An 11,479-nucleotide genomic window follows, 5' to 3' on the forward strand; every position below is an offset into this window, starting at 1 on the left:
CTATTTCTTGCCTCGAGTGGGAAGGAGGCAGGTGGAGACCCTGTGGCCTGTGTGCTAAAACCATCCGCTCCTCTTTTTTTTTTTCCCCCCATTTCCACTTATTATTTTCATGCATCTTCCTTTGAATTTTGATAAAATACCGAATTTGTTGTTCCGATTCTGAAGACTGGCTAAAGCTCCTGAATGGCATTTCTAAATACAATTTTTTAACCTTTGGCAGAACTTCTTCAAACCTATGGCTCTAATTCTATTGCGACAACTTGAAAGAAGTAGCTCATCTGCCTTCTCGCTTTTGATTTTTGGCGACCAGATAAGCTGATCCGAGTAAAAGGATCTTCTCATTTTTTTATTTTTTTTAAATGTTAAATCCCTATTTATATGTGTGACTTATTTAGGAATTGACGATTAAATTTTCAATTTTGGAGGTTTTAGTTTAGGGTTTATCTTTCCCAAATGGTTTAGGGTTTGATTTTCAATTTCAAATCTTAAACCATTTGAAAAACGATGAGGGTAATTTAATCATTTTATTCTTTAATTTTGATGGGAATATATCATAAGGGCATTTTGGTTAGTAGATTCCTTAAAACTAACGTTAGACGTCCCAAATTAACAGATTGGATCAAAATGTTACACTGTTTTGAAAGTAAGGAAATTTACAGGTAGAAAAATTGTAGAGGGGCATTTGGACAAATAAATATTTATTAAAAATCCTTTTTATTTTGTTTCGTACTCATTGGTATATATATATAAGGTTTAGGTAGGGACCATATGTCCATTAACTCCATATCCACCATTGGTCTTTGTCACCTGTTTCATTTTATTAGATTGCCCTTTCCTTTTCTATAACTATTACTAAGATCTTATGTGTGGATGATGGGGATTGTGAATAACCCTAACATTTCTACAAGCATTTTCTCTCTCTCTCTTTCTTTGCGTGTTTGGATAAGAAAAAATTTTCTCTGTTTTTTCCGGTGAAAAAGTTTCATTTTCCTTCTGGTTTTGGCTCCGCCTGGACTTTAAGGCCACGTCTCCATCCTCTGTCTAACCGTTCCACTTTTTTGACCCGCTTTATGCTTTTAACCAAGGCTCAAGGGCACTGAATTGACAGTTACGGAATTACCCTCCTCTATGAGAGAGAAATATGGGAGGGGTTTTTCCAAAAGGCAGCGTGGCCTCTGTAAATGAAATTTCTGCTTTTCATGGAGGGTGAGACAGTCATTTTGTGTCCCATTGTGTGTGGGCATAGGGGTCATATTACTTTCATGATTATTTTTCCCTTCAAATTAAAATGGGAAAAAGAACATTTGCTTGATTGTGTGGCTCCTATGCCTGAGTATGCCCAGACAAAGAAACACATGAAATTACCATCTTACCCCTTTGAAATAAAAGTCCCCATGCATGTTGATGCTCATGCGCGCATACACTCTCATTGGCCCCACACGTTAGTGAAGGGCCATGGGACTAGGCACCAATCTAAAAAAAGGTCATACCCAATGCACAAGGCTCCCGCGTTTAGCAGGGTCTGGGGAAGGTCAAATGTACGCAGCCTTACCCCTGTTTCCAGAGAGGCTATTTCCAGGACTTGAACCAGGCACTAATCTCTTACCTAACAAAATTTTGTTCATTTTATCCCTGCAATTACAAGTACGTACCGAGATCGAACTCAAAACCTGCACTGGTTGCAGTTCATGTTTCTCATCATGGTAGGGAATTAGGTCTTTGGAATTTAAACCTGCTAGGACTAGGGTCGCCCACGGGAGGGGAACTTATACCCAATATTTCATAACCAACCGATTGGGCATCAGGTAGAATGAAATCAAAGTATAAGGCTATATTAATACCACCCAACAGGGAAGAACAGTAGAGTGATATTTGACAGTAAAAGAAAGGATTCAGCAGGGAGAGAGGGAGGCAGAACAGAAAGATGGGAGAAGAAAAACAGTACAAGAAAAGAAAGCTAAGAAGACTCAGCCAATAGAGAAAAAAAAATTAAAAAAACCGGCAGAATCAAAATAAGGACACAATATATGTATAAAGATAAAAATCCAAGCAACATAATAGAAACCTACTCTATTTAAAACTAACTTAACAAGGAAACTAGTAAGTTACCTAATATGTAATCTACCAACAACAACTCAGCCTTATCCCAACTAAATGGGGTTGGCGACATAGATATATATCCTTTCAAAACAAAGTAGGAAAAAAAGTAAAAAAACAAACTGAGGTCTTCGCAAAGGTAAAATAAACTAAGAGGACATAAGGATAGCAATGAAGAAATGCGAGAAGAGAAGTGCGAAATGGAAAATAAAAGTAAGAGGAAAGAGGATAGTCCAGGGAAACAAGAAAATCTCAGCTACATGCCTACATGGTGTAGAAAACATGGATCATTGCCTTCCAATAGGCTCTATCTGAGGTCATACTTGGCACAAGACCCAAACTAAGCATGTCATTCTTTACAACCTCTCCTATGGTCATTTTAGGTCTGCCCCTGGACCTTTTAACACCTTCAATCGGTATCAAATCATTCCTAGCTCCTTACTATAGCATCCCCAAGCCTTCGTTGCACATGGTCATACCACCTCAGACGACAGTCTCATATGTAATCTACCCCCATAACAACATAAAATAAAAGATTACAAGTAATCCCCAACTAAATAAACAAGTAAATCAGTACTAGCCCCCTTTGGACCAAAAACCCAATGTAGGTTCGATTCGCCTTGGTTTGGGTCGTCAAACCCAGTTGTGTCGGTCCAGCCATGATGACGCTACTACATCACATGCATTATTACTCTTAGCCATCTGATATCAAGAGGTAATTGTATCCCAAATGCTTCTCATCTATGTTCAAAAGCAACTGATTAGGCCACCAAATGTTTGTAAGCTCTACTAAAGCTTCAAAATGCACCATATATTGCTTTTCAGAATTGAAGTTTATAATTAGTTACATGACCATACTATATCTGTTGATGTTATTTTGAAATAAGGAAAGGAATTCGACAAGGCATGTGCAATATTCATTAAGAATAAGAAAAGCAAGGTACATCTATTTTGTGGAAAGCCCATGATAGACCTGAATATTGAACCTCCTAACTGTGAGAAACACAACCCCAGTTGGCATAGAAAAGTAACTCCTTTCTATACATTGTTAATAGTTTATAGCCCAAAAAATATCCAGATTTGGTTGAAGTCTCTACTCTTCCTTCTCTAATTCTAGCTATCTTATAGATACTTTCCCCCTTCCTTTTTCTAGGTCTAGCTATCTTATAGATATGTTTCCGCTTCATTTGTGCTTAGGTTGTTATAAAGGACTTGTGCTTTCCCTACAATCGTCTTAGCTTCATTTCTGGCAAGTCTATACATTTTTTGATCCTCTACATCATTAAGCCTTTGTCATGCCTTAAAACTATCTTTCTTAGCCTTAATAGTTGTTTGAACCTTGTCGTCCCACCACCAAGTCTCCCTAGGGGATTGTTGTTTTCTTTTCGATTCCCCTAAGACCTCTTTTGCAACCTTCTTAATATATGTTGACATCTCATTCCACATCATATTAGTGACTCCCTCAAAGTTCTACTGTCCTTGTTTGACCAAAAGTAAATGAATTCAAGGATTCTCCTCTAGGCTCCATCACCTTATCTTAGGGCAAATAGGCTCTCCCATCTTACAATTCTGCGTACTTAAGTCATATCCATGATCACCAACCTATGTTGAGTAGTTAGGCTCTCCCCAGATATAACCATACAATCCTTATCAAGCAGCCTATCGGACCTTCTAGTTAGGAAGAAATCAATTTGACTATTATGATGCCCACTTTTGTAGGTGACCAAATACTCCTTTCTCTTTTCAAAAAAAAAAGTGTTCAAAATGGATAGATCATAAGCTACAACAAAATCTAGAACTAAAATCCCCTTCTCATTCCTCTTTCCAAAACCATAACCTCTATGTGTGTCTTCATAGCCTGTATGATGTCTCCCCACATGTCCATTCAGATCACCCCCTATAATCACATTTTCTCCTTGACTAAAACCTCGCAATAATCCATCCATGTTTTTTAACTTACTACTTCCGTACAACCCTATTTGAGGTGTGTAAGCGCCCATTATATTGACAACATCTTTCTCCAACGCAAGCTTGATGCTTATAATCCTATCTCCCACTCTTATCACATCCACCCATCATTCTTTAATTCTTTATCTACTACTATGCTCCCTCCATTTCTATTACTATGGTCTACCATATACCAAAGCTTAAAGTTATCCAACTCCTCAGCTTTTTTACCCTTCGTAATATCTTGAACACATGCAATATTAATCATTCTTCTCCTCATAGCATATCTCAACTCTCTTACCCGTTAAGGTTACAATGTTCCAAGATGCTAATTTAATTCTATGCTTTTGGACTGGCTTCTTACTCACACGTGTCTACGGTACGAGCACCCATGTCTACTTGACACTGCATCCGGGCATCGACACGGTGTATCACATATAGGGACGCCCTTGCAAAAAGTTGATAGAACATAAAAACGTAAGCAATAAAGATACACTCATATATAGGATCCATGCAAAAGGTGATTTGCTAGCTGAAAATACTACGGTGTCGGTTGCCTAACCGGTAGGGGTGTCAACCGATCGGGCCTAGCCAGGTCTCATGGTACTTAAAGCCTACACCGTGACCGCCCATTAAGTCTTCGGGCCGGGTTGGGCTAGGTCGGGCTACAATCGGGCTAGTGTAATCAACCCCAGCTTGACTTTAACCAGGTTGTGGGTATGCTTAACTTCTAAACGGGCCTTAACAGATTAAGAGTAATAGAATAAGCAACTTATCTTTTTCTTCCTTGCTTCTTAGGTTTATTAGTTTTGATCAACGATGGAAAAAAAATCCTAATGATGTGGTCCTCAAAATATGAGTAAATAAGTTATGGGGAAAAAGAACTCTGTCCGGGAGTGTGGCCTACGCCAGCACTCCTATTTGTCTATCTCTCTCCTCCTGAAAACAAGGGGGCAGAGTTGTTTTTCATATGGAGAGGAGAGAGATAAACTCATGGGAGTGCTTACGTAGGCCACACTCCCATACAAAAAACTACTTCCCATAAGTTAATCAAGATATCAATTAAAGTCCAACGTCTTTCGGGCTTACTCATGTTACTCGGGATCAAGCTGCTGCATCAGTTTTGATATGAGAATGAGTGAGAACATATTATAACATATATGTGTGTATTAATAACCTAATCCATTGATCAAGAGGTGAAAATTTTCAAGATCCATATCAAGTTAAAACCTGATTGATCATTTAAAGACCAAACATGTCATTAAAATTTATAAATATTCAGTTCACAAGGTTTCAAAACCAACAAATAAGGTTGGGCTAGGTCGGGCTAACATTCGGTCTGTCCGATCAGAAGTCCGAAGGGCTAAGACCCCACACCGGGACCATCAGGTTACTAAATATGTTGGGCTTAAGCCCCACACGTTTCGTAAACGGGCCGGTCTTTAGTCGAGCGGACTCAATCGATTTTATTGGGCCGTGCCTGAAATTGACACCCCTAGTAACCGATCAGGGGTTAAGAGAGTCAATGCAATCCACAAAATCGGGAAATCAAAACCCCAAACATCTAGAACCTTGATCAACCCATTTACGGCCAACCACAACAATAGGAGAAAGAAAATAAGCCCAATGAAATCCTACAACTTTGAAAGGGTCTATCGTAATAGAGAAACCAGAGAAGATGATGTACTAAAAAGTCGCAAAGAAAAGGACAAGAGCCTTTAACTATACGGAGCATAAGATAGGACAAATCAAAGAACACTAAAATTTTGAAACAATTGATTAAAATCTATTCACAATAGAAAACAACAAGAAACCATGAAATAGAAATAAGCCAAGACAAAACACGACACAAGAAGAGTACATCCAATAAGGATAAAAATAAAAATGATACATGCAAATACGCATGAGGGTATCTGATTGAATCAAGTAAGTGAAATTTGGCTTGTGGTTAATCCAATCCTAAACCTATATATTTAACAATTAAAATTGTCACATCATCTTATCACGTGATTACAATTGGGGGGTCAACTTGATAAACTTCTCAATCGTCAATTTAAAGCAGTTCTTATTATATAATAATATGGGTATGAAATCACTGCCTGAGCCTCTAGAGCCTGCATGCACACAATTAAGCATCGACATAGGCGGGATTTCTGCCTTTCTATGGGAGCTTGGGGGTATTGTATCTAGGCGTAGGAGTCACACTAACCACGCGATCAAGTAGCATTCTTTTCCGAAAATAGTATATAATATGAAAACGTTATTTTTCCCATTTTTGACAAGAGTGTCTAATGTGAGATGTTAACTCAAAGGTAAAAACTCACAGCCAATTGGTTGCATAAAGGAACAAAATATCCTATCCTTAGGCCTTAATTATTTTGTTTCTTAAGAGCTAAGATTAATTGGAGGGTACGATATATGATTTCATATTTCTCTTATATGATATCTAGTTGAAAGGAAAATGGTTGATTTATATTCATCTCCATTTGATGGTATTTTGGTAATTTTATTAAAATTTTGGATCATAGTTTGAGCAATTTTTCTTCTTATTTTGGACTAAAATTTAGCTATTGAGATGTATATAGGGTCCTCTGTCAGATGGACTACTAATCCATGTACTACCAAGTGACAAATAGTAATGTATGTACGTTCACCTGTTCGTACACATAGACGAGCCGAACTCTTTACTTTGACGTTAAAGGATGGATGCCCACGAACTTCCCGTGGGAATAGAATTTTAAGAGTCTTCATCATGTTGTATGTTGTTCATAATATCACCATTCCTTCGTCTGTGAGTACCTTGGCCCCTCTGCCCTGTGAGTGTCTCTCTCTACCTCTCCGTCATAGCCGATAATATTTCTGTGCTATGGCTAACTGCTCCCCCCCCCCTCCACCCCCACAACCCATACCCCCATTTCCTTGGAACCTGAGGAAGAGGAGTCGATTTATATTCATCTCCATTTGACGGTATTTTGGTAATTTTATTAAAATTTTGGATCATAGTTTGAGAAAATTTTCTACTTATTTTGGACTAAAATTTAGCTATTGAGATGTATATAGGGTCCTCTGTCATATGCACTACTAATCCATGTACTACCAAGTGACAAATAGTAATGTATGTCTGTTCACCTGTTCGTACATACAGACGAGCCGAACTCTTTACTTTGAAATTGAAGGATGGATGCCCACGAACTTCTCGTGGGAATAGAAATTTAAAAGTCTTCATCATGTTATATGTTGTTCATAATATCACCATTCCTCCGTCTGTCATATGGACTACTAATCCATGTACTACCAAGTGACAAATAGTAATGTATGTACGTTCACCAGTTCGTACATAAAGACGAGCTGAACTCTTTACTTTGAAGTTGAAGGATGGATGCCCACGAACTTTCCATGGGAATAGAATTTTAAGAGTCTTCATCATGTTATATGTTGTTCGTAATATCACCATTCCTCCGTCTGTCATATGTGCTACTAATCCATGTACTACCAAGTGACAAATAGTAATATATGTACGTTCACCTGTTCGTACATACAGATGAGCCAAACTCTTTACTTTGAAGTTAAATGATGGATGCCCACGAACTTTCCGTGGGAATAGAATTTTAAGAGTCTTCATCATGTTATATGTTGTTCATAATATCACCATTCGTCCGTCTGGGAGTGCCTTGGCCCCTTCGCCCTGTGAGTGTCTCTCTCTACCTCTCTGTCACGGCCGGTAATGTTTCTATGCTATGGCTAACCGCTCCCCCCCTCCACACCCACAACCTATACCCCCCATTCTCCCGGAACCTGAGGAAGAGAAATCGATTTATATTCATCTCCATTTGATGGTATTTTGGTAATTTTATTAAAATTTTGGATCATAGTTTGAGCAATTTTTCTTCTTATTTTGGACTAAAATTTAGCTATTGAGATATATATAGGGTCCTCTGTCATATGGACTACTAATCCATATATTATCAAGTGACAAATAGTAATGTATGTACGTTCACCTGTTCGTACATACAGACGAGCCGAACTCTTTACTTTGAAGTTGAAGGATGGATGCCCACGAACTTCCCATGAGAATAGAATTTTAAGAGTCTTCATCATGTTATATGTTGTTCATAATATCACCATTCCTCCGTCTGTGAGTGCCTTGGACCCTCCGCCCTGTGAGTGTCTCTCTTTACCTCTCCGTCAAGGTCGGTAATATTTCTATGCTATGGCTAACCGCTCCCCCCCCCCTCGACACCCACAACCCATACCCCCCATTCCCCTGGAACCTGAGGAAGAGGAGTCGATTTATATTCATCTCCATTTGACGGTATTTTGGTAATTTTATTAAAATTTTGGATCATAGTTTGAGCAATTTTTATTCTTATTTTGGACTAAAATTCAGCTATTGAGATGTATATAGGGTCCTTTGTCATATGGACTACAAATCCATGTACTACCAAGTGACAAATAGTAATATACGTACGTTCACCTGTTCGTATATACAGACGAGCCAAACTCTTTACTTTGAAGTTGAAGGATGGATGCCCACAAACTTCCATTGGGAATAGAATTTTAAGAGTCTTCATCATGTTATATGTTGTTCTTAATATCACCATTCCTCCGTCTGTCATATGGGCTACTAATCCATGTACTACCAAGTGACAAATAGTAATGTATATACATTCACCTGTTCGTACATACAGACGAGCCGAACTCTTTACTTTGAAGTTGAAGGATGGATGCCCACGAACTTTCCGTGGGAATAGAATTTTAAGAGTCTTCATCATGTTATATGTTGTTCGTAATATCACCATTCCTCCGTCTATCATATGGACTACTAATCCATGTACTACCAAGTGACAAATAGTAATGTATGTACGTTCACCTGTTCGTACATACAGACGAGCCGAACTCTTTATTTTAAAGTTGAAGGATGGATGCCCACGAATTCCAGTGGGAATAGAATTTTAAGAGTCTCATCATGTTATATGTATTTCATAATATCACCATTCCTCTGTCTGTAAGTGCTTTGGCCCCTCCGCCTTGTGAGTGTCTCTCTCTACCTCTCCGTCACGGCCGGTAATATTTCTGTGCTATGGCTAACCGTTTCCCCCCTCCACACCCACAACCTATACCCCCCATTCCCCCGGAACCTGAGGAAGAGGAGTCGATTTATATTCATCTCCATTTGATAGTATTTTGGTAATTTTATTAAAATTTTGGATCATAGTTTGAGCAATTTTTCTTCTTATTTTGGACTAAAATTTAGCTATTGAGAGGTATATAGGGTCCTCTGTCATATGGATTACTAATCCATGTACTACCAAGTGAGTAAGTGACAAATAGTAATGTATTTATATTCACCTGTTCGTACATACAGACGAGCCGAACTCTTTACTTTGAAGTTGAAGGATGGATGCCCACGAACTTCCCGTGGGAATAGAATTTTAAGAGTCTTCATCATGTTATATGTTGTTCATAATATCACCATTCCTCACGGTGCTTAATGCCTACACTGTGACCGCCCATTAAGTTTTTGGGCCGGGTCGGCTACAATCGAACTAGTGTAATCGACCCTAACCAGACCTTAATCAGGTTGTGGGTATGTTTAACTTCTAAACGGGCCTTAACAGATTAAGAATAATAGAATAAGCAACTTATCTTTTTCTTCCTTGCTTCTTATGTTTGTTAGTTTTGATCAATGATGGAAAGAAAATCCTAATGATGTGGTCCTCAAAATATGAGTAAATAAGTTATGGGAAAAAAGAACTCTGTCCAAGAGTGTGGCGTAGGTCAGCACTCCTATTTGTCTATCTCTCTCCTCCTCAAAACAAGGGGGCGGAGATGTTTTTTCATATGGAGAGGAGAGAGATAGACTCATGGGAGTGCTGACGTAGGCCGCACTCCCATACAAAAAACTACTTCCCATATGTTAATCAAGATATCGATTAAGTCCAACGTCTGTCGAGTTTACTCGTGCTACTCGAGATCAAGCTGCTACATCAGTTTTAATATTAGAGTGAGTGAGAACATATTATAACATATATGTCTATATTAATAACCTAATCCATTGATCAAGAGGGGAAAATTTTCAAGATCCATATCAAGTTAAAACCTGATTGATCATTTAAAGACCAAACATGTCATTAAAATTTATAAATATTCAGTTCACAAGGTTTCAAAACCAACAAATAAGGTTGGGTTAGGTCGGGCTAACATTCGATCGGTCCGATCAGGCGCCTGACGGGCTAAGACCCCACACCAAGACCGCTCGGTTACTAAACATGTTGGGCTTGAGCCCGACACATTTAGTAAACGGGCCGGTCTTTAGTCAGGCGGACTCGATCGATTTTACAGGGCCGTGCCTGGAATTGACACCCCTAGTAACCGGTCAAGGGTTAAGAGAGTCAATGCAATCCACAAAATCGGGAAATCAAAACCCCAAACATCTAGAACCTTGATCAACCCATTTACGGTCAGCCACAACAACAAGACAAAGAAAATAAGCCCAATGAAACCCTGCAACTTTGAAAGGGCCTATCGTAACAGAGAAACCAGAGAAAATGATGTACTAATAGGTCACAAAGAAAAAGGACAAGAGCCTTTAACTATACGGAGCATAAGATAAGACAAATCAAATAACACTAAAAATTTTGAAACAATTTATTAAAATCTATTCACAATGGAAAACAACAAGAAACCATGACATAGAAATAAGCCAAGACAAAACACGACACAGGAATAGTGCATCCAATAAGGATGAAAATAAAAATGATGCATGCAAATACGGAGTTCATGAGGTATTTGATTGAATCAAGTCCTGAAATTTGGCTTATGACTAATCCAATCCTAAACCTATATATTTAACAGTTAAAATTGTCACATCATCTTACCACGTGATTACAATTGATGGGTTAACTTGATAAACTTCTCAGTCGTCAATTTAAAGCAGTTTTTGTTATATAATCATATGGGCATGAGATCACTGGTTGAGCCTCTAGAGCCTGCATGCACACAAGCATCGACATAGGCGGGGTTTCCGTCTTTTCATGGGGGCCGGGGGTATTGTGTCTAGGCGCAGGAGTCACACTGACCACGCGATCAAGTAGCGTTCTTTTTCGAAAATAATATATAATATGAAAATGTTATTTTTCCCTTTTTTGACAAGAGTGCCTAATGTGAGATGTTAACTCAAAGGTCAAAAACTCATAGCCAATTGGTTGCATAAAGGATCGAAATATCCTATCCTTAGGCCTTAATTATTTTGTTTCCTAAGTGCTAAGATTAATTGGAGGGTACGATATATGATTTCATATTTCTCTTATATGATATCTGGTTGAAAGGAAAGTGATCGATTTATATTCATCTCCATTTGATGGTATTTTAGTAATTTTATTAAAATTTTGGATCATAGTTTGAGCAATTTTTCTTCTTATTTTGGACTAAAATT

The sequence above is a fragment of the Telopea speciosissima genome, chromosome 1 (assembly GCF_018873765.1).
Source record: "Telopea speciosissima isolate NSW1024214 ecotype Mountain lineage chromosome 1, Tspe_v1, whole genome shotgun sequence".
Taxonomy (NCBI): domain Eukaryota; kingdom Viridiplantae; phylum Streptophyta; class Magnoliopsida; order Proteales; family Proteaceae; genus Telopea; species Telopea speciosissima.